The sequence below is a fragment of the Notamacropus eugenii genome, chromosome 1, assembly GCF_028372415.1.
Source record: "Notamacropus eugenii isolate mMacEug1 chromosome 1, mMacEug1.pri_v2, whole genome shotgun sequence".
In the NCBI taxonomy this organism is placed as follows: domain Eukaryota; kingdom Metazoa; phylum Chordata; class Mammalia; order Diprotodontia; family Macropodidae; genus Notamacropus; species Notamacropus eugenii.
In genome coordinates, this window is record NC_092872.1 from 253,600,821 (window position 1) to 253,625,924 (window position 25,104).

The 25,104-nt window shown below is 36.5% G+C and overlaps 1 pseudogene; it reads left to right on the top strand.

Moving 5' to 3' along the window:
• The first annotated feature begins 23,085 nt into the window (after positions 1 to 23,085).
• LOC140515788 (RNA-binding protein EWS pseudogene) lies at positions 23,086 to 23,788 on the top strand (annotated as a pseudogene).
• Positions 23,789 to 25,104: the final 1,316 nt, after the last annotated feature.

Sequence of the window (25,104 nt, forward strand, 5' to 3'; positions counted from 1 at the left end):
TTGGATCGGGAGAATCCTACCTCAGTTCAGGCTGAACAGTCACTTTCCCTACCTTCCCATGAGATCACCCCTTTGCAGTTCATACCAGAATCTCACAGCCTCACTGACATCAGGGATCAGTGAGCAGACAATCTCTCTTGCTATCCACACCTGGAGTTAGACTCAGAAGAACAGTCAGTTAATAGCACCAAAAAATCTTAAAATAGCAAGTTCCAATAAGAGTTTCAGACATGATTATAATTTCACATTGGCTAAGGAACATCATTTGAAGCAAGTCTTAAGTAGCTTGCATGCCTTTCTATATATGTTCTAGTTTCTGATTAAATAACAATCATAAGTTATTGCTCTAATAGATTTACATCTGTTTCCCAAGTTTCTCTATACCTTTCTAACCCTGCTCAGTCTAAGAGAATGAGCTACACATACGGTAAGTTCAAATATTAACTTCAACCTACGTTCATGAAATGAATCCAAATCAAAACAGAAACATTTAACTTTTCCCGCAGTGTCAAATATTACCAGAAGTTACCTGCCTCTATGAAACTTGGACTGCAATTCTTTCCCCCAAACTAAAGATGTCTCTGATTTAGGGTCAGTACCTTGATTCAGTCAATTGTATTTACCCAATTGGTCTTTGTAACATGTAAAGACCTTATTCCAAGTTGGGACCTTTGTCCATTACCCCCAAGGAGTTTTAGTCCTATTTGTCTAAAAGGGCCCTGGAAAACTTCACCTTGAAAACTTCTAGGATTTCCCCACATGAACTGGCTCTCCTGAGGCCCATGAGCTTCTCCATCACTATGCCCTATCAATCCAAATTACTGGTCATTCCCATCAAGACCATCTCTGGAACCTCCAGATCACCTGGGATCAAGCAAGGACTCCTTCCTCAGTCCCTCTGTAGATGAGATAACAAACTTTGACCTTCTTTAGCTGAAAGAAGGCTTGGGGCCAATTCATTTGAACAAGACTCAGTGCGTCAATGTTTTTGGGTCCCAAGCATCCCTAACCTCAACAATTCCATACAATTACAGTCAATTCTAAATCCTAGTCTTGTTCTTTGGAACTATGATTCAACATCACATTTACACTTTGCTTTCCTTTCCTTTACTGTATTATTCCTATAACATTCAGAAGGAATGTTCTGTTTCATGGATTTTATCTTTCACAAGACCATACCAGAGTGCTCATTTACCCAAATAATTGAAAAGAGCAAGATTTCACTACTTGCATTGAGCTTACATCTTAAACTATCTGTTTTGATTATAGAAACATGCCATGAAGATGAAAAATGAGGACCTAATTAGATATCATCTCCTCTTTGTAACCAGACTCAGAAATAGTCAAGTGGGAAAACTTTCCTTTCCAAAGGAACACAATGGGGAAACTGGGTCAGAAAGATCCCATCACAGGCTGAGGAAAGGATTGTCCCCTGAGGCAAACTTCTACCTCTAACAGTCACATTCCTCTCTGAGTATGATCCCAGAGGCTTGTACATTAGATGGCAGGGTTCACTAATCAAAAATTGTTCCAGGACACACATCTTAAATTTTTCCTAAAAATCAATCACTAGATATTGCTTATCACCGAAACAAATTCCTTGTTTAGGAACTCCACATACAAGCAGTTTACACTTTACTACAACTTTAGCAAAGTGAGGGGCCACACCACATGTGTGATCATTTTAGACTCTTCAAATCTAGGGGGGTCTGGGTAGGGCTAGCGCCACTCCTCTCCTTTGACAAGAGAAAAGAGTTAAAATCTCTTCTTTGAGCATCTCCAGTTCAGATTAGATTTTGAGAAGTCCTTCTGTAATGACTGGACTTCAAAAGGAAAGGGGGATGGGGCCAGGAGACATTTTATCTTAAAATATCACAGAGCTTCCTGGAGCCATAAAATTCTTGGTCTCTCTTATCCTGTCTCATCTTCCACTTCCCATAAAATTTTTATTAATTATAAAAAATTAGCTTACAAATAAAAATCTGGTAGGTACGTCTTTCAAAAATCATACAAAAGATTTTACAAAATCAATTCTTCATACAAAAATATCTTCTTTTAAGAAGAGTTTACAATATGTCACAAAATCTTCATGAACCTAATTGACAAAATTTACAAAAGATCTAAAAACCCAGACCTTTGCACATTTTCCCATAAGCTCCTTTTTACAAACATACTTTTGTAAATGCTTCATTCATAGCAAAAATAATTTAGTTAAAATTTCCTTCTTAACAGCAGAAATAAACTTTTTAACAAACTTAATACATCAGTAGATGGAGCAGGCTTGAGAATCACACACATATATAAAAATATACATGTACTATTTTTTAAGGATTCTCATTTTCTCAATAGGAATTCTACAACACAGAAACTCTTACTCAGGGTACTTTAATTGAGCAAAGTAGGGAAAAGGTATAGCTAAGTGAGTTTCTTATCTCCTTCACTTTTGGTGCTGTCCAAATATCATTCTCTTAGAGTTTTTTTACTCTTCATTAAACCATTTCATTTCACAAAAAACAATAATAAAAATAACACAAATTAAAATCAATAAGATAAAGTAGATGTCAATGGAAGGCAGGTGTGATTGTCTGGTGTGTTAGGTTAGAAGTGCTAAAGAGGCTATTAATATATTAATGGAATAATGAGAACGTAGGAAAGACTTTTTCAAATCATTCATTGACAGTGAACCAGAACTGTTTACTAGTGAGAGAAGACTGACCAGTGGAGTGAGTATTGGCACCAAAGTCAAAAGGACCACAAATCAGATGATGCCTCAAATGCTTACTCCTTGTGTGGTCTTCAGCAAGTCACTTAACCTTCCCAAGCCTTACTTTCCTGATCTGAAAAGTATGACTGTATGACCTGAGGTCTTTTCCTCTTTAGAGCTGTGATCTTATAGTTGGAAAAATCTCACTTTCAGCAGTCGGGAGAGCCATGTTGTTATGCCTGCTGAAAGAAGAGGACCAATCCTCCGACTCCTCCAATTTTCTCCAACTGTTAATTCTGGTGCATCTGTTAAAATGCAAAAATTTCTTCTACTTTTTCACCTAAATCATAGTGAGCTTACAAAACTGAACACCACAGGATTTACTAACAACACAGTTTTGCTCAAAAAATAATTCAATGGAAAAAAGCAAAGAAAATTCTATGAGACTTCAGCCCATAGACTATGGATGCCTTTACTCAGTAACAGACATGCCCAACTATCTAAAATGACTGTTATATAAGGAAAATAGAATCCTTAGAAAAAATTGTAGATGTATAAAGCTCACAATTATTTCCATAAAGATTTTGAAGGATGATAATCTATACCTTTCTAAGCCCATCAGGATCTGCCTTAACGTGAAACTGATGAATCTATCAAGTCCGAGCAAAGAAAAAGGGGGTGGGTGCAGGAAAGTAAACAGACTTCTAATTAGTCTTGCAGTCTTTTCAAGAGAAGCCTTCTATCTATATGTATGTGGTGCACATGGGAGGAAGAGAAACACTAAAGCACCTGCCTGAAACCACATAAACTGCTTTCAATCAAACCACATCCCATTCTTGTTGCTAGACAAGATTGATCATCATTTCCCTTCCTCTCATAAAGTTCCTTCCATAATCTTTGCCTTGTCGGAAAGAGATTAAGCTTATTCTTTTTCTCCATAAAGCCAAACTCAGAGCAGAGCCATAACGTTAAACTTGATGTCAGGAAAAACTTGCTAACAGAGCTATTCAACACTGGGATGATTTGCCTCAAGAGACAGAGGCTTCTCCAATATTAAAGGTCTTCAAGCTTAGGTTGAGTAATGGCTTATTAGGCATGGCATAGAGAGAATTCCTTTTCAGATGTGAAATGGACTAGATACTACTGAGATCTCTTCCAAGTAAAATTCTGTAATTCTCATGATTCACTAGGCTACAAATAACACTGCTAAAAGGAAGTGGAATTGCATTTCTAAGGGCTCCAAAATGTCATATAAGAAAGTTGGGAGACTAGGTAGCAGTGTCATGATAGTTGCCTATCACTAGTGGTGATATCTGACATGTTTAGAGGTAAACAGATGCAAATTTTATATAAATTATTTTCAAGAGGTAGAGAGTTAGTAACAACTGTGGGGATTAGGAAGGATCTCATGTAGAAGGGCATACATCTTCCTCTCATCCTTAATGGTGTTGAGTTCTCAAAAGCTGAATGCTAAGCCCTCTCCTCTTTTTTCTATCTGTTCTATCCCTCAGAGCTATAGTCTATTCTTTTGGCTTCAAATATAACTAGAAAGGAAATGACTCCCATTTCCACATTTTCCTCTCCAACACAACATTTCTGGGTTTTCAGCTTCCTACAGACATCTCTCTTTGGATTTACTACTGCCATTGTCTAAAACCAAATTCCTTATCCCTACCCATCCATCTAAAAACCAAACCCTGAGCTCAGCCTCTTCATTTCTGTTACCAAAACTCTCACTAATAATACCATTTTTCTGGTATCCTAGTGGATCCTTTCCAACCTTCATTTCCCAATTCCCACTAAGCCTTTGGACAGCCACCCTTAGCTTGATGCTGAACTTCACCTTCAGCTTCCACCCCCGGTCCATATTTAACTCAGGAAACCCACACCCCCTGAGTTCCTTGAGAACAGGATCTGTCTCAGTTTTCTAGTATCCTTAGCAGTTAACACAGCATATAGTATGTTGCAAGTGCTTAATGAATGCTTTCCTGTTCCATTCCTCTCCATCTTTGGAAGTCCTTTTAAAAATAGTTTCTAATAGGAACTATTCCTTATTAAGGGCTTCTTATATCAAGATATCTCTTTGATTTGTCCTTACTCTACATTCTTACTGCTACAGTCTTAGACTAGTCACTTCTAGGCTACTGCTGTAGCCTTTTAGCTGGTATCTTTTCTTATAGTATCCTCTCCAACAATTCATCTTGTATATTGGTTTCATTTAATCATCTTTAGTTTGTACTTTGCTCGTGGAATGCATTTTGTAGGATAAAATCTAAATTCCTCACCCTGACTTTCAAGGATCTCTATAATAGTGCCCCCTTCCACATAACCCAACTGGTCTCTTCACTGTCTCAGCATATGCCATGCTTTCTTTATGCTGTTTCCCCAATACATGCATTTGGAATATTTTCCCCATTATCTATCAAAAAATCAGTTTTTACGGCTTGCTTTTTCTTTTAAATCTTTGCAGATTTCTTTAATTTATAGTAGTCTCACCTCTCTCTAAAAATTCAACTACACAGCATCTACAAAATTTAGCTCTTGAATAAGTATTGTCTTATATTATTTTGTGATCATCTTGTGGTAGATCTCCCCTAGCTAAGAGACCAGAACTATGTCATATCATTTTTGGATATCCTTCTTAGTACATAAATGAAGACCAAGACACAAACTAGGCACCAGTAAGTAAATGTTGAGGAGTTGAACGATTTTGTCTTCAGTAGCAAAGTCCAAAAAAAAGTCAGGACAGCTTATGCTGTCCTGAGGTGATGTGTTTAATTCATTAAAACCAAAAACATCTTAGAAAAAAATTTGAACAACTCCAATAAGTTTTCACTATAGAATTTAGCAACAAGATATATTTATTCACCTCTCTTTGCACAGTTCTGTTGGAGGTGTTATTAGTATGCAGATTTTCAAATAACTTGACTGCAACATTTCCCTAACATTCCAAACATTACATCCCGGTCTTTTTAGATATTTTGAAACAGTCAAACATTTACCAAAAAAAAAGAACTGCTTATGGTAATTTGGAATTGTGGCCTCCTTTGTTCTGGTTTCAAGGAACTTTTCAAAGTTAATGGGAAAATTTAAAAATCTAGATTTTCCCAAGTAATATAGCCTGTTCTTATTTGCTGTTTAAAATCTGGCTATGCCAAAATATAGCATAAAGTAGAGAGTTTGGGTTATCAAAATTCTGGACAACAGAGAATTGCTGTGGTGTTCATGGTTGTAGTTGCTATTAACCAATGACACTGAGACATGGCAGTCAGCTATTCTAAAGAAAGATAAAGCTTGCATATATTGTATATTCACTGATGAACATTCTGACGGCTGACCATACCTTGCATATCCCAGTGATTCTGAACCTCTGTAGATCATTGTTTCAACCCCAATTCTCATTTCCTGTTTTCTACCAAATTCATTATCTTTTCCTCTAAACCCTCCCCCCTGGCCTATCTTCCTTATTACTACAAAGTGCAACACTATCCTTCCAGTTCGTGAGGCTAGATGTCATCCAGGACTCTTCACTATCTCTCTCCTCAGTGTCCAAGCTGTTAATCAAGGCCTGTCTATTTCATCCTTGAAACATCTCATGACCATTCTACCTACTCTCCTCTGACACTGCCACCACTCTGGTTTAAGCCCTCATAATCTTATATTAGGACTATTATAATAGCCTGCTGGTGTGTCTTATCTGCCTCAAGTCACTCTCCCTCTCTTAAGTCTTCCCAATTCATCCTCCATTCAGCCACAAAAATGGTTTTCCTAAATTACAGGTCCAACCATCTCACCCCCATTTTTGAACTCCATTGCTTACTTAATGCCCCAGGATCAAATAGAAAATTCTCTGCTTGGTGTTCAAGGTCCTTCATAAGCTAGCCCCCTTCTACTTTTTCAGTCTTCTCATTCCTTATTCCCCACCACTTATTCATAAATCCATTGACAATGGCCTCCTAGTGATTCCACGAACAAGACACTCCATCTCTCTGCTCCAGGCATTTTCTCTGACTGTCCCCCATGCCTGGAATGCCCTCCCTCCTTATTTAAGTACCAGTTAAATTTCCATTTTCTATAGGAAGATTTTTCCAACTTTTCTTAATTTGAGTGCCTTCACTTTGTAAATAATTTCCTTTTTATGCTATATATAAGCTTGTTTGTACATATTTATTTGTTATCTTCTTTGTTAGATTATAAACTCCTTGAAGGCAGGGACTATCTTCTGCCTGTTTTTGTATCCCCAGTGTTTATCATAGTGCTTGGCATGTAGTAGGCACTTGTGTTTATTGACTGACTTTATTATATTACATTCTTTGAAAATTAGTGATCCATGTAGATATGTAGCAGCTCTCAACATGACTAATCAGAATAATGTTCCTCAATCATGTTAAACAGATTGACAAAATTAAGCTATCCTTAGTTATTAATACAGTTTTAGACACTGGAAGGAAAGAAAAGAGCTACATATGCATTATTATATGTCCTTTTAGGAATGAAGGAAAGGAGGAGAAGCAAAACAATGAAATGTTTTTTATTATATTGGAGGCTTATATGTTTTTTTCTGAAGGCTATAGAAATTGGCATCTAGCTTTTTTGTATATTCATTCTTCTTTGTCTTGTGATTTGAAGGAGGTCATGGATTTTAAAACCATGATAAGCCATTAAACTAAGACATGAAAAAGAAATACAAGTAATGGTAATATGGTATGAAAAGAACTGTAAATTCTTTTTAAGTTAAGAAAATTGGCTCTCAGTTTCATCTCATAAATCCCTTCCACATCTAAAAGTGAATGAGTTGTCCATTTTCAGTTCATTGATAAAATGTTGCCAAAGAAATTTCCTGACTAGATTTTTTTGAAAATGGAAAATAGACTTTTTTGCCTTGAAGCTTTCAATCCAATACTCTTTTTGACCCAGTACCATCAAGACATAGAATAGATGGAATTATTTGTTGTTAATTTCCCTTGGCCTATTTAGCATCCCCAAATGGTCATTAGCTTTGAAGACACGTTTTTTTTTGCATTTCTGGCTTGTATTACAGAAAGTTTTTGCTTACTTGACTAGCAGTTAACAGAGTTGCTTTATACATTGGAGCTTTTTGTCATATCGGTAACATTTTGAAAATTCCTACTTCTATTTCCGTTTCCTTGGTATAACTAGGCAGAGCCCCAGAATGCCTCTTTCTGATCTCCAAGGCATGAACACTCTTAATGAGAAAAGTCAATGGTAAGGAATTTTTGTTCCTTTAGAAAACACAGAAATGATCACAGGTATAGAGAGCAACTAGGTGACACTGTGGATAAAGTCCAGGGCCTGAAGTCAGGAAGATTCATCTTTCTGAGTTCCAATCCGGCCTGAAGACGCTTAACTCACTGTGTGACCCTGAACAAGTCACAATCCTGTTTGCTTCAGTTTCCTCCTCTATAAAATGAACTGGAGAAGGAATCGGCAAACCACCCCAATATCTTTGCCAAGGCAACACCACATGGGTTCACAAAGAGTCAAGCATGTATGAAAGGATTCAACAGCAAGAACAAATGGAGATTTCATATTTAAATAGTTATAATTCTGCAAAATATAAAAATAAAAAATGAAATGTACCTAAGTTTTATTCAGGAATCTTTCCTTTTGTCATTTCTGATAACTTTCCTGAATGAAAAGGGCATAACAAGAGTGAATAAACAATTCTCAAGAAAAAGAATTGTCAGGTTCCAAGTATCCAAGGCTTTCTGAGCTATATAAAATGAATGTGCTATTTTTTTTTTTACTAACGCTACTTTATGGAAAAATAAAAAATCTTTGCACACTCATAAATTTTACATACTATGCTTAAAGCCCTGAGCACATAGTTGGCACTATATAAATGCTTGTTCCCTTCCCTACGATTTGTCATTTTGCTCTTTAACCTTTGTAAAATCTGAAGGCCAGAGCTAATCTTCTGGGATTTTTTTAATGGAAAATTTGGTCCGTGGTAGTATGGCTTGACTTAAAACAAACCATCCTGAACAACTTTCTTTGCATCTGGAAAATAAAATAAGTCTGGAAAACCAAAGCTTAACCTCAGGTTTATTTAAATAACTCACTGAGGCAAGGGCTAAGAAGTCAACATAATCAATTATCAGAATTTTGGAAGTAAGTCCATTCACCGTTCAGGTGAATAGTTTTTAAATGTTTGAGCCACTTGAAGAGCAAAATATCATCTCTTCATTTTAGATGACCCCCAATAAGGTTATATTTTAGCATTAAACATTAAAGCATCTAACAACTAAAGCTTTAAACCTCATAAATAGTGATCATCTCTTGTATTTAAATTTAGTTACATGTTTACTACTTAGTAATGTAGAAAATTCCCTTTCATTGCTATATTGAGTTAAAATAATAAATGGTTTCTGTGTGTAGAGCTAAAAACATCCAAAATATTATTCAGCTTTAACAGTTGAAGGAAAAATAAACCTTAGCTCCTGGTACTCAACAGAATTCCATTTTCCTTTAGAATTAAATGACTTTCTTGCTTATGTTTCACTCTGTTCCTTTTATTTTTTTTAGTAAAAGCCCTCTTCTCATACGAGTAAAACAATTAATGACTGCATTTAAAGCTAGATGGAATGTTCAGAATCATGTAGTTTAACCCCTTTATTTAACATGTAAGGAAATTGAAGCCAACAGGGGTAAAGTGATATGTCCAAAGTCACACAATTATTGGAATAGGTGAAACTAGATAGCTAGAACTTGATTCTAGTCTAGTACTTCCTCCACTATGCCCCAGTGTGAATACGATTGCCCAAAATTATCAGTATTAGAAAACTCAACTTTTCCTGACAAACTTTACTCTCCCTCAACTTTTCATATTTTTCCCCCAGGCACCATCATTTTTCTACTCTCCCAAGTTCATTTACTCAGTGTTGTCCTTAACTTCTCACTCTTCCTCATTTCATATATTTTAATGTGTTGCCAAATGTTGCCATTTCTACCTCCACAAATTCCCTTGTATCCATCTCCTGTCCATTTTCGTAACTACTACATTAGGTCAAGCTTTCATCACCCCTTCCTGGACTTCTGCAATGGCCTCCTAATGGGTCTTACAGGCTCAAGACTCTAACACGATTGGAGATGCAGGGAGTGGATAAGGGATATGAAAAAAATCTTACTTAAAAGACTAACTTCAGTCACAGCTAGTTGAATAAAAACACTATGAAGGCAAACATCTATTTTCCTTCATTATTATTTCATCCACAGCATTCAAGCTCAATACCTTATACAGTGTACGTACTCAATAAGTTATTCTCTAATAATCTATGTGTTGAAGTTTTGTCCTACTGGCACTATTTCCATTTGAATAATTTTACTGTTTTTTTCAGAGTTTTACTTTACCTAATTAAGAATAGAAGATGTAGAGTAGGAGATATCCTGGATGTAATGAACCTTGTAAATATTAAAATGTTATATGTAAATAGTAGCTGTTGTCATTATTTCCTTATGAGGTTTTTCAAAGTACAAAGTAATCTCTCCTATATTTTCAGTGATATGTTTGGCATTGACTGGAATGGCAGGACCGGCATCAGACATAACAGAATGTGAAGTTCTAGCTCCTTATTAGACAAAGATGGAATATTTATTAATTCAACTAACAGCAAGCTTCTGGAGACAGCCAATAGCATTCTCATGTTAGTACATTTCTGTTCTCTGTGGAACTATGGACAGGGCAAAAGTCAAGTTAATTTGGTTACATCAACATAAATAAAATTTGAAGTCAAGACTTCCAAAATTATTCGTTCAGTGTGTGAACCCAAGAAGCTAGTAAATTACACGTGAACCACTTCATTCTTTTGTTATCTCACAGGGAGAGGTAGAAGGCTAAAGTTAGACAAAGCGAGTGGGATCTTTGCCATGTGCCCAGCTAAGAAATAGAATGCGACTCCCCGCATGTCTTAAGGTATATAGACCAGAATCTGACCCCAGTTTCTTCTCAGAGGAGAAGTCCATATGTATGATTAAAATAGACCTCTATCTTCAGAGCTTTAGCATAAAGCCAAACTTTAGTATACTCCAACAGTATGACTAAGTCATAATCAAGCATCAGTTTGGTCTCAGAGCTCTATGATCTCTACAATTCTAGTTAAATCAAACGAGTAAATGTAATGCCTTCCTAGATTTTAGTTGCCTTGTTACAGCACCAACCTGATTAGTACCCATTCCAAACTCTAAACCTTTGACTACTGACTTTAGATGTGACAGCCCTTTAAGACTGAGGATGACAGTATCTACTCATTTATTTCTTATAATTAAAAAAACCCCTAATTATCTAAATTAGGGATAGCATTAAGAGTGTGACCAGGTGGAAAAAAAGAATTAGTTAAAGGTATGAGAGAATTTTTAGTTTTGAGGCATTGGAATATCCCAGGTTCTAATGAGCAATCATTTTTTAATTAGATCATGAAAACTCATGGGATCAAATGGGACCCTCCCCCTCAGTAGTGAGGAATATTTCCGAGGTCTCTATGTGGGATTTTGATTTTTTTTTGAAGCTAAAATAGAAAAACCACGTTCTGCAAATGTCATGGAGAAATTTTGTTTGCCTCATGTAGAAACCTTCAAAATCTACACCCCAAAATAATTTTTCTTATTTCCATTTTCTGTCTTCGGGAGAAATAAGAACTTCAAGCCTAAACTTGCTCTTCCAAAAGTAAGTAACATGTATAATTTACTATTTCTTTTCAAATAGGTATTAGAACATTAATTTTTTTGTCATTGAAAATCAGGAGGAAAAATTCTTTGCATATACAGAAATGGAGATATCTGTTGTGACTACTTAGATTGCTTTCTTGGTCCCATTGGTAGCCAGATCTTAATGGTCAGTAAAATCTGTTCCTTAAAGTCCACAAAACCTCCCGTTCCATTTTTATTCTTCCTATGTCTTAGCTGCTGCTCTTCCTACAGTATTTGGTTTACCACATTTATGTGGACACTGTATTTTTAAACTTCCCTCTCATTTTCCATCTAAACCTCTTTTAAACAGATCGCAAAGGAAAATATTTTCTTCCTAGACTTTACTGAATGTAGTTTCTCCCTGTCCAGGAAATCATCATTCCTAATGCAAGTTTCCAGTTTCTCTGCAACTTATAGTCTTAAGGAGTTGCCTAGAGCACTAGGAAATAAATGAATACAATCATGAAAACAGGAAAGCTAATATTTAATATTAATATTTTAATCACCTATAGTTTTCATTCTTCATTTTTCTAAAATCCCTCTGCATGCTTGCTAATTTTTTTTTCTTGTTAACATTATGCCACATCTCCTAGAACCAAGATAAAGGACATATTCCTGAATATCAACATTGTGATGACAGTTTTTTTTTTCTTTATTTTAAGAAAGTGAAATGAACCCAGAGGGAGGAAAAATAAACCTAGAGGAATTTTGTCAATTGACTTTTCAGAAAGTAATTACAGAAAGTGGGTTAGATTTTTCAGTGTATTGATTGGTTTTTCTGAAATTTTTCTTTCCACTTTTTCCTTTTGAAAGAAAACTGTTATAAAAATAACTCTTTGGGAAGGGGAAAGGGAAGAATAGGGAGAAATCTAAGCAGTTTAAGAACAAAATATATTTGTAAGAATCTATTTCAAAAAGCAAGTTAAGTGCAGCTTGTCTTAAAATGTCTTACTTGTGACATGTGGTAGTAATAAAAAGATCTCTATAAATACGACTTATGTTATGGATGCGGAAGGTTATTTTGATATTTCATCATTTTCACCTGCAGACTTGGAAAATAATTTGAGTCTATGAAGCACTTCAAATCATTTTCTTTTTCTAAGAGTACACATTTTAAAAAAGGAATCAAATTTTTCTTTTACTAAAGAACAAGATTGCAAGAAGGAGTGACATATTGGTAGAAAATAGAAACATTTAATTGGTTGATAATGTTATGAGTTAATGGTATTTTACTTTTGTTAGTCTTGAAAGAAACTAAAAAATAGTGTCTCGACTATTGGCATAATTACCTTTCATTTCAATAGACATTTATTGAGCATGTAGTATACACCAAAACAACTTGCTTGGTACTGGGGATATAGAGAAAAAAATTAGAATACAATAAATGCATGTGAATACAAAGCAATTTGTACAGAGCACAAATTGTGTGACTGTTCTTTGTGCTCCCTGGCCACTCTCATAACACCTGGTGTAGTTGGCACTTGATGAATACTTGGTGAAATGAGAAGAGCAGAAAGAGCTAAAAGGAGTGTATCAGGAGAGGCTTCCTCAGGTGATGCGGGAGCCCAACTCTGAGTGGAGAGCCAGTATTCAAGGACACTAAGGCCAGAGGTGAGCAAAGGAAGGCATTCCAGACAAGAGGGGCGGGTCCAAAGTGCTCCGAGTTTCACAAAAATCTTACTGTTTTTCTTCCCCAAGTTAGTCAACACAATATCCTTCCCTGAGAAAAGCTTTACTTCAAAACTTAATTGATCATTTTCCCCAATATATGAGTACATAGAAAATAAAAGTTATACTAGACCATTACGATGGTCTAGTATAATACCAGTTAGTTTTTGAATATGATTATAACAAACTGTCATTATTGCCAAATTAACCATCATAGTCAAGTAAACCATGAAACTGATTTTGCCTTGATTTGGCTAAAATGAATAGATTTAATTATTCCTGAGTTATACAAGTATGGAAAGATATCTATTTAACATTTATAATTTTTTTAAATTCTAGGATAGATGTGACTAGTTTCTTTTCTAAATACCTCTGAGAAAGCAAACCTATTTCTGTGTTGCTCCCTAGTTATAGTTATTTACTCAATATTATCATTTTAACATGTACTTTTGTATGTATCATGTATCATTTGCTCATCTGGACTAGAACATACTAAAAATCTTTTTTGTTTTGCAGATATCTCTAAACAAGTTGGTGGAGACACTTGGTCAAGCAGAACCACATTTTGTGAGGTGCATTTGATCTAATGCTGAAAAGGTAAAAATATCTTGCAAGTACTGCCACACAGGCCAGCACAAACCATATCAGATTCCAAGATTTAATGTCTTTATGAAAAGGGTCTGAGAAGAAAGAAAAAGCTTCCATTCCTGTAGGCAGTAAATGGTTTTAACGAACAATGCACTTGACCCACGTACAATTCTTTTAGCTTATATAAAATCTGGCCCATTTCACTGGTTAAAATTTCAACCAAAAAAATTACTTCTTCCACTAGGACAATGTTAGAGGCTACAGTAAAGAAAATCTTCACCTAGGGATTGTGATCTTCTTTTAAAAATATTTTGATAATTGGATTTCAGTATAATTGGTTTCCTATGTAGTTCTTTGTATTTCATTTTATGCATTTAAAGACATTCTGAGAAGGGGCTTATAGACCTCTCCAGACTACCCAAGGGGGCTCAAGGCACAAAACCGTTCAGAACCCCTGGTGTAGTAGAAGGAGTGCCCAACTTGAAGAGAGGAACTTGGGTTCAAATCTTTTGTTTACTAGTTGTGTAACTGTGATCAAGTCACTTGTTTTCTCCCAGCTCACTTTCTTCTTTCATGTGTGTTTACATGTACATGTATGTTTACATGCACACATATATAAGATCTCCAGGATCATGTAATAGTTGTAGCTAACTTTTCTAATAGTTTTAAATGTACAAAGTATTTGACATGCTTAATACGATTTGATCCTCATACAACCCAGTGAAGTACATAATACAGATATTCTGGTAACATTTTCTAGATGAAGAAACTGGAAGTGACTTGTCCACAGTCTTACAGCTATATACACGTTTAACTCCTCCTTTTAACAGTGGTCCAGCCATTTTTTTCTTATTGCCTTTTGGTTGCCAGTAGCTTACATGGTATGTTTGGAATTTAGTAATTGTATTAGTAAAAATAGGAATACAGGACAGTGAGGGGTCAGAGTCTCGCAAATCTCTTTTCTTCATATCAAACAACATAGTTACCAAGACAATAAAGAAGCAACAAATCTCCAGGTTGAAAATATTTTAGTTGTTATCTTGGAACTTGCCTAATATGGGTTATAGACACCTACCTTACTGAAATGCAGTCCTGGTGCGCAATTTATGTATTTTCTGAGAATATAAGAATTTTTATAGTTGCTGTTTCCACAGAGATAATGTGACATAGTGACCAGTGAGCTGATCTCCAAATCAGGAAGAGTTGAGCTCAAGTTCTAATTCTGGGTCAGTCATTTAGATTCTCTCTGCCCAGGGAGAATTTAATTATACAGCTATAATTGTAAATTATAATTATAAATTTCAGAGAAAATTCCACCTTGTATTTGTTGAGGGAGTTTCCCTCATCTACTGGTTCCTAATACCAACTAAGTCATAGGTCCTATGAAATCACAGGAACAATTCTTACTAATTTTGTAACAATATCATCGGCAAAATGTATTTCTTATTAACAACTAGAACTTGGTTCTGTACAAGCTATTAGGCCAAAGTTTTTTAAATTACCTTTTTGAGTACATTTAAAAAGTCTGGGTTAGAGAGTTTGTATTTCATGTAAGCCTTTCCTTTTTTTTCCATTCTGTGTTCTTAGCTTCCTTTAAGATCCAGTGACCCATTGGTACATAGACAGCTGTGTTTCTTGAGGATGCTGGACACAGTTTGATTCCGGCTATCAGGTTATAGCTGCAAATATTCTTTTCAGGTTAGGCCAGTCAAAGGCTCCTTTTGAGTTTAAAAAGTATGCTAATGTGTTTGCATATATATATATATATATATAAACACACACTCATATACATGCCTATATTCCCCCTTTTCTTCACGTTTGTGCATCTTGATTTTTCATACACCCTCATGTTTCTGATGTACCTCATTGCTTATTATATGTTGGCTTTGCATGTACTTATTTCTCCCGTCTTCCTTTTATCTCCTGTTGTTTGAAAATGGACAAGAAGAGAAAATGTTAACTTCTACATGGTAGGAATGCTCTATTTAAGCTCATGTAAGTATTTTTACTGCACTTATATTATCAGTAATGTCTTCCAATTCCCAGTTGTTATAAATTGTTCCTAAAATTTGGAAATACTGCATCTTCTTAGTTAGGAAACTCTTATTTTGTATATTCTTGGTACTGTAAGGGTTAATAGAACTCAGTTAGATTTGCCTACTCAAATGTACTTCATTCTTTGTATTCTTCTGAGTTTTCTACATGTAATTTTTCCTTGACTGATTGCCACACAACTGAAATCCAAAGCTCCTCATTTAGTACAGCTGGCCTCTGATGGTGCCATTATCAGATGTGATCATAAAGCTTTCTCCAGTCAGCTATATAGAGGCTTCAGTGTAACTGAGAGTGTCTCTTAATCACTCTAGGTCTCAAAGCCTCATTCTTGGACACAAACTAACACCTGCCACGTTCACTTATGTTTCTGTGAAAATCGGTTATGGTAACAGTACTTTTTCAATGTGTTGTAATATATTCTTTAAAACAATTTTTAGAGAAGCAGTATGATGTAGTATAATAGAATAGGATCTGGAAGGCCTGTGATCTAAGCTCAGCTCTTTGTCATATTTGGGATTCACTTAAAGGAAGGAATGTGCTAGATGATGTCCAAGGTTTCTTCTTGTTCCAAGTTTCTATATTTCTGTAATTATCAAATATTACAATTACTACCTCCATCATCTTCCTAACCCTTAACTGATTTTATCCCCAGGTACATGCCTCTAGATTGGCTTTTTATACTGTTAAATTTAAAGGATAAATTGTAACTATAAAGAACTTTATTGATTACACCAAGCCTTTTATTCACAATTTTCTCTCCCTCCACCTCAGAAATTTGCCACTAAGATAACTCATGTAGAGTATTTTTTGTGATAATCATTGTAGAGTGGGGAGCACAGTGATGAACACATAGTAAACACTATAGAAATGTTAGCTGTTGTGCTTATTATTAGTTATTAATAGTTTTATTATAGTTTTACCATTGTTTCTTTTTCATTTTTAAAGGATTTTGTGGACCATTTCCATGTTCTTCTCCAATATAACACTGTTCCTTCAAAATATACCACCTGAGATTTCTTCAGGAAAATAAAGCTTAATCCCAATAATTATAAAGTCAGAAAAACCATGGTAAATGCAATGCATTTATAGTTCATGTCTATATAAAAATTGAGTTTATTTACATGTCTGAAAAAGTTTACCTAAGTCATGTGGCATAATGAGTTCTAAAGGTCAGAGGAGATATGTTCAAATTCTACTTCTGATGCTTAGTCCCTCTGTAACCTTGGGCAAATGATCTCATCTTCCTAGACCTGTTTCCTCATTTATAAAATGAGGTGATTGGAATAAGTATCCTCTGAGATTCCTTAAAGCTCTCAATCTGTGATTAAATGCTATATAGAAAAAGAGAATTGATAGGGCAAATGCTATTTGTGAATAGTTGTAATAATGAAAAGCCCTTAGCTCTATGTCTTACTTTCCAACAGTCTGTGATTCATAATGCACCAAATATTCTGCTATTATTACCTCAAACTTATTATGTCCAAAATAGAATCTCCATTCCTTTTCATTCATTGTTCCCAAACTTCATATTCCTGTTTGTGATGCCACCATTCTTTCATTATCCCTAAATAGAAGCTTGAAATTATACCTTGTTCTTCTGCTTCCTTCCATTTCATATCAAATTCCTTGCTATATTGTCATTTATTTCTTGAAAATTCTCATATTTTCTTCTTTTTCATTCCTATTGTCACTAATGTAATCTGGAATCACTTTATCTCATATCCAGAGTATAATGTTATCTTTTTCAATGGCTTGTTTGTCTCTAATATCCTTTCCTCTCCAATTATTCTTAGAACTTCCCTATTCAAGGACCCACAGTGGCTCCCTGTTATATGTTCACTTCATTACAAGTGTATTCATTAGCCTGGTTTTCAAAGGCTTCCATTGTCTGGTGTAATCCTTTACATTCTGTCTAATTTTCTACTGCTTGTCAAGAGGCAGTGTCTAATTCAGTCAGGCAGGGACGGTCAAACAGACTGAAGGTAATTTTTAAAAATTTATTTATTTAACTGTTAACATTCATTTTCACAAAATTTTGGGTTCCAAATTTTCTCCCCATTTGTCCCCTCCCCCATCCTAAAACACCGAGCATTCTACTTGCCTCTATCACCAATCCGCCCTCTCTTCTATCATCCCTCCCTTCCCTTGTCCCCATGTTTTCTTTTGTCCTGTAGGGCCAGATAACTTTCTATACTCCTTTACCTGTATTTCTTACTTCCTAGTAGCAAGAACAGTACTCGACAGTTGCTCCTAAAACTTTGAGTTCCAACTTCTCTTTATCCCTCCTTCCCCACCCATTCCCTTTGGGAAGGCAGGCAATTCAATATAGGCCATATCTGTGCAATTTTGCAGATGACTTCCATGAAAGTCATGTTGTGTAAGACTAACTATATTTCCCTCCATACTATCATGCCCCCCATTGCTTCTATTCTGTCTTTTGATGCTGTCCCTCCCTAAGAGTGTTGACTTCAAATTGCTCCCTCGTTCCATTGCTCTCCCTTCCACCATCCCTCCCACCCTGCTTATCCCCTTCTCCCCCACTTTCCTGTATTGTAAGATAGGTTTTCATACCAAAATGAGTGTGCATTTTATTCCTTCCTTTAGTCGAATGCTATGAGAGTAAACTTCATGTTTTTCTCTCACCTCCCCTCTTTTTCCCTCCACTAAAAAGTCTTTTGCTTACCTCTTTTATGAGAGATAATTTGCCCCATTCCATTTCTCCCTTTCTCCTCCCAATATATTTCTCTCTCACCGCATAATTTCATTTTTTAAAGATATGATCCCATCCTATTCAATTAACTCTGTGCTCTCTGTCTGTGTGTGTAATCCCACCCACTACCCAGATACTGAAAAGTTTCAAGAGTTACAAATATTGCCTTTCCATGTAGGAATGTAAACAGTTCAACTTTAGTAAGTCCCTTATGACTTCTCTTTGCTGTTTACCTTTTCATGCTTCTCTTGATTCTTGTGTTTGAAAGTCAAATTTTCTTTTCAGCTCTGGTATTTCCATCAAGAATGCTTGAAAGTCCTCTATTTTATTGAAAGACCATTTTTCCCCCTGAAAAATGCTCAGTTTTGCTGGGTAGGTGATTCTTGGTTTTAGTCCTAGTTCCTTTGACTTCTGGAGTATAATTTTCCACGCCCTTCTATCCCTTAGTGTAGAAGCTGCTAGATCTTGTGTAATCCTGATTGTATTACCACAGTACTTGAATTGTTTCTTTCTAGCTTCTTGCAATATTTCCTCCTTGACCAGGGAACTCTGGAATTTGGCCACAATGTTCCTAGGAGTTTCTCTTTTTGGATCTCTTTCAGGTGGTGTTCTGTGGATTCCTTGAATACTTATTTTGCCCTCTGGTTCTAGAATCTCAGGGCAGTTTTCCTTGATAATTTCATGAAAGATGATGTCTAGGCTCTTTTTTTGATCTTGGCTTTCAGGTAGTCCTGTAATTTTTAAATTGTCTCTCCTGGATCTATTTTCCAGGCCAGTTGTTTTTCCAATGAGATATTTCACATTATCTTCCATTTTTTCATTCTTTTGGTTTTGTTTTGTGATTTCTTGGTTTCTCATAAAGTCATTAGCCTCCATCTGTTCCATTCTAATTTTGAAAGAACTATTTTCTTCAGTGAGCTTTTGAATCTCCTTTTCCATTTGGCTAATTCTGCTTTTGAAAGCATTCTTCTCCTCATTGGCTTTTTGAACCTCTTTTGCCAATTGAGTTAGCCTATTTTTCAAAGTGTCATTTTCTTCAGCATTTTTTTTGGATCTCCTTCAGCAAGGTGTTGACCCATGTTTCATGATTTTCTTGCATCTCTCTCATGTCTCTTCCCAATTTTTCCACCACCTCTCTTACTTGATTTCCAAAATGCTTTTTGAGCTCTTCCATGGCCTGAGACCACTGAATATTTATTTGGATGTTTAGGATACAGAGGCCTTGACTTTTATGTCTTTCCCTGATGGTAACCATTGTTCTTCCTCATCTGAAAGCATGGGAGAAGATATCTGTTCACCCAGAAAGTAACCTTCTATAGTCTTATTTTTTCCCATTTTGAGGGCATTTTCCCAACCAGTTACTTGACTTTTGTGTGTTTTGTCAAGAGTAAGGTATACCGTGGGAATCTGTAAGATCTCAGTTCCTCCCAAGTGGCACAATCAAACGTGTACACTGGTCTGGGAGTAGTTAGAGATTTTTGTGCCCAGAGTCTTAACAGTTTCCTCTCCACAGCTACTTGGCCTCCAGTTCCACCAAGCCAGCACTGGGGGCTGATTTTTAGATAAGGTGTGTGGATAGGGCCACCATTCAATGTGAGATAAAGATCAGCTCCCTCAGGGCCTCTACACAGGGCTGAGGTAAAAGTCAGCTCCTCAGTGCCCCCATGGGTTTTACAATCCAACAATGGATGCGGGCTGCTGTAGAGACTGCTGTGGGAACTGCTGCTGCCTGCTCAATGTTGCCTCTGTGACTGCTACCTGAGGTCGGAACTATAGGAAGGCACTTCTCCCTTCTCAGCCAGCTGAAAAAACCCTGTCACTGATATTTGGCGCCTGTGGATTGTGGGATCTGTGAACCTGCTGCTACTATGCCTGGAGACTTTGTCCCTGAAGTGTCCTCCTCCCAAAGCTATGCCATGCTGCACCACGTGGCCAAGGATGGGCTGGGCTCTGCTCCACGTCTGCTGCAACAGACGTTTCCCATGGGCAGGTCAACCTGGGCTGGAAATCTACACCACTCTGTTGTTCTCCACTTCTGCTCCTCCAAAATTTATTGAGAGTCCCTCTCTACAGGTATTTTATGGAGTGTGTGGGGAGAACCTGCGTATGTGTGTCTTTCTACTCTGACATCTTGGCTCCACCCCCTCCACTTCTTTTAGTATTTAAAAACTTTTTCTACATCTTTTATTTCAGTTCGATTTTAAGCATGTAGTTTTTTATCAAGAGTCTTGATATTTAGTCATTACTTCATTAATTTCTATATTATTCTTGCAATTAAACATGAAATGGAAAAATTTTGAATTTCCTCTTCTAAACAATTCCTGTTTTATTACCTTGGAGGATTTACCTTAAGACATTGTTTCTGTTGTGATTCACTCTCAGATATATAAGTTTCTACAGGACACAGAGAGGATAAAAAATACTGTCCCAAGATAGGAATTCTATGTCCTTGATTATGTCAATAAGTCAATAATAATATATTAAGTGCATACTATGTGTTGGGTCCTTTGCTAATTGCTGGAGATAGAAATGCAAAAGACAGTTCTTCTCAAGGAACTAATAGGCTAATGTCCAGATTCTATCATATAACTTCACCATGGTAATTTTCTTCTTTTTTTAAAATCTGTTTTATTGATACCTTTTATTTTTACATCACAGTTATTTCTAGGTCTATACAGCTGTCCCACCCTCTCTCCTGTCAAACCCTTCTTTGTCACAAGCAAACAAAAAACCTCATTAAACAAGACTACCTGATAGTGACTCTGACAGTCTCATTTTGTATATCTCCCCCACACATCTGTCAAAGGGAGACAACTGTTCCCTTAATTGTTCTTTAGCACTATTTCTTTTTTGCTTTCTCAGTCTCTCAGAGCTCAGGTTCCTTCTTGTGATTTTTTTCCTTTCTATGTAGCAGGAATTATTACATTTATATACCAGCTGACTTTTGCTTTACTTTGTTTCCAGCTTTTGTCGTAGTTGTTGTTACCAAAGAGTCCTACTGAAACTGTTTTCATCTTTGAACTTCTTATGGTATATGTCTAGTAGAGGGATTTATTTGGTCAAAAAGTATAAACCAATGTCACATATTTGCATAATTCCAAATGGATAGCAAAATGGATGGATCTATTTACAGCTCTACTAATAGTGTACGAGTATTCCTTTCTATCCACGAATCCTCCAGCACTATATTTATTTTTGTTTTCTTAGTCAATTTTCAGGGTGAGAAGTGAAAACTCAGAATTTCTAAAATTTGCAAAATTTTTAAAAATTTATTATTATTGATTTGGAGCAAGTTTCCAAATGGCAATTCTCTCAAATACTGTTCATATCTTGTGATCACTTATCTTTGAGAAATGGCTCTTGGTTATTCTTTTTTTGTATCCTTGAGTGTCAAGATGGTGCTGGGAACACAACTGATAGTTCGTAAATTCTTCTTGTTGATTCAATTCAGCAAATGTTTATGGAAATAAATCTGATATTGAGCTATATAGAGATGAAAACTATCAGTAACTTTTTGAAACTAGGTGTGAAAGTACTGTTATCCTTGTTGAAACTGGAAATTGAATCTTATTTCAAGACTATTATCTTCCTTTCATGTAGAAAACTGATGGTTTGCTAGTCTCCAAGGAGTCTCAAATTTTATGCTTGCATGTACGTGGATTCATCAGGTGTTATCTTCTAGAGTTTACCCATACAGAACAAAATAAGTGTAAGAAACCAGAGACTTCAGCCAATACTCCTGCAATCCAACCATCTTCATCCATTCCACGCTGAGAGTACTGGGCAGCCTTAGAGCAGAAATCTACATCAGAGCACTGTGCTATGAATGTCAAGTGACTCCAGAGAAGGAACTGTTGAAGAGTTGTGTATTTCTGCTAAGCAAGTTGTGCAGAAGGCTGCAGACAGAAGGACAAGGCTGTGGGAATGTAGATTACACACGAAAGCTGCTTCATGATGGAGATGAGAGGCATCTGTCCAGACTGCCCTAGTACTGCTTTTCCTCTGGAAACCTTGAAAATGACTCTCAATGTTCTTCTTCTTTCCCATGCATTCTCTTTTCTGGGTTCATGCCTTCTAGCCTTCTAGATTCTGGTTTTCCCCAGGAACTCTGGTTCCATTTCTCCTTTGAAAAGATGCTGTCCTTGGCATCCCAATTCTCTCTCAGATCTGTTTCAGATTACTCCCATCGTAAGATTCCTTAAATTCCTGTAACAGTATATATCTCTCCACATGTTGGAATACTCTTCAATGAGACCACTCCTGTCACTGAGCTAAGATGTCTCCCAGTTTCCTGTTTCAATCCCTCCCTTCACCACCTTGCTCCTTCTCCCATGGTCCCTCTTTTTCCTGAAAGAACACAGGAGTAATTTCCTTTCATTGTCTAATATTGACTTAACATGTATGTATGTATGTATGTATGTATGTATGAATACTCATAGACAGATTACACAGGGTGAATTGAATATGAAGAGAGAATACCTAAAAAATAAAATTTACTGTTGAGTGGAATGTACTAGGAGTAAGAGAAAGGAATAGGTAGAATGTAGCAAATCATCTCACATAAAAGAGGCAAGAAAGAGTTTTTCACAGGGGTCAAGTTACCAAGGTAGAGAGAGATGGACGTTGAGAGAATGAGGAGGAAGAAGGAGAGAAAATGGAATCCATGGACTATAGTACCTACAGTCAAGCTGCAGCCAAGCAGAGCTACGGTGCTTAAGCAGCTCAGCCTGCTCAAGATATGCACAGATCACCCAGGCATTGGGCAACAAAGTTATACAACCTATGGGTCACCTACTGATGTCAGTTATACACAGGCTCAGACAACTGCAACATATGGGCAGACCACATATGTAACCTCTTATGGACAGCCTGCAACAGGTTATACTATACCAACTGCACCTCAAACTTACATTCATCCTGTTTCAGGATATGGGACAAGGTCTATAATACCACTACTGCTATGGTTATGAACCCTCAGGCATCCTACGCAGAACAGTCTGCATATGGCACCCAGCCTGTTTATTCTATCTATAGGCAGTAGACAACAACCAGGACACCTGCAAGACCCCAGGTTGGGAGCAAGCCTGTTGAGACTGGACAGCCTCAATGTAGTACAGTAGACTATAGCCAGTCCAGCCTAGGATGGACAGAGTAACTACAGTTACCCACAGGTGCCCAGCTGCTATGCCATGCAGCCACTCACTGAATCACCAACCTATCCTCCAACCATCTATTCCTCTGACTATACCCAGCTAACTAGTTGTGTTTAAAGTAGTTACTCCCAGTAGAACACCTATGAGCAGCAAAGCAGCTATGGATCTTCAAATACAAAATTCAAGAGAGATGTGAAAATCTAAACAGGGGAAAAAAACTTGTAGTTTAATACAGGCAAACTGTTTATATCCCTACATGGGAGGATGATACTAGTTAATCTTGAGAACTGTATATCTATTATGACTTTAAAAGAAATATATATGGAAAGAGCAAGAGGGTATAAATTAACTGATGTGATGATAAAAAAGTGATTAAAGGGTGTGAAGGGATTGCAATGGGAGAAGAGAAAATGAGGAAGATAAAGGTAAATTACAACACAGAAGAGGCACAAAAGCATATTATAATAGAGGGAAAGAGGAGAGGGAGAAGAAAAGTTTTTGAGATTTACTCTCATCTGATTTGGTTCAAGGAAGGTACTCAGTTAAATACGGAAATCTCACTTGCCCTACAGGCAGTAGGAAGGGAAAGGAGAAAGAAAAGGGAGAGGAAGTTAAAATGGAGGAAAGAAGTAGTAAGGGGAAAGGGGAATAAAACGCAGGGAGGCTGGTAGAAGGGAAGGAAGACTGAGGGAGGCAGTGGTGAAAAATAAAACTCTATCGTGGAGGGGAAGGGAGAAATAAAAGCATAAACTGGGTTAATAGGATGGAGAGAAAGACACAGATAGTAATAATAACTGTGAATGTGATGATGAACTCTCCCATAAAGCAGAGGTCGCTATCAGAATGGATTAAAAACCATAATTCTACAATGTGTTGTTTACAAGAAACACACTTGAACCAGTGGGATACACACAGGGCAGAGGTAAAAGTTTGGAGTAGAATATATTACTCTTAAGCTGATGTAGGAAAAGCAGGGGTAGCAATCCTAATCTCAGGTAAAGCAACAGCAGAAATAGATCTAATCAAAAGAGATAAGGAAAGCAACTATATCCTTCTAAAAGGCACCATAGACAATGAAGCAATATAATTACTAAACATATATGCGCTAAGTGGTATAGCATTCAGATTTTTAAAGAAGTTAAGGGAGTTACAAGACGAAATAGACAGCAAAAGAGTACTAGTGAGGGACCTCAATATCCCCCACTCTGAATTTGATAGATCTCACTTCAAAATAAACAAGAAAGAAGTTAAGGAGGTGAATAGAGTTCTGGTTGAGGTAGACATGATAGATCTCGGGAGAAAACTGAATGGGATTAGAAATGAATATTTCCTTTTCTTAGCAGTACATGGCACATACACAAAAAATTACCATGTACTAGGTCATAAAAGCCTCATAATTCAGGGCAGAAAGGAAGAGATATTCTATGCATCCTTCTCAGATCATAATGTAATAAAAATTATATGTAATAGAAGGCATAGAAAGGTAGACCAAAAATTAATTAAAACTAAATAATCCAATC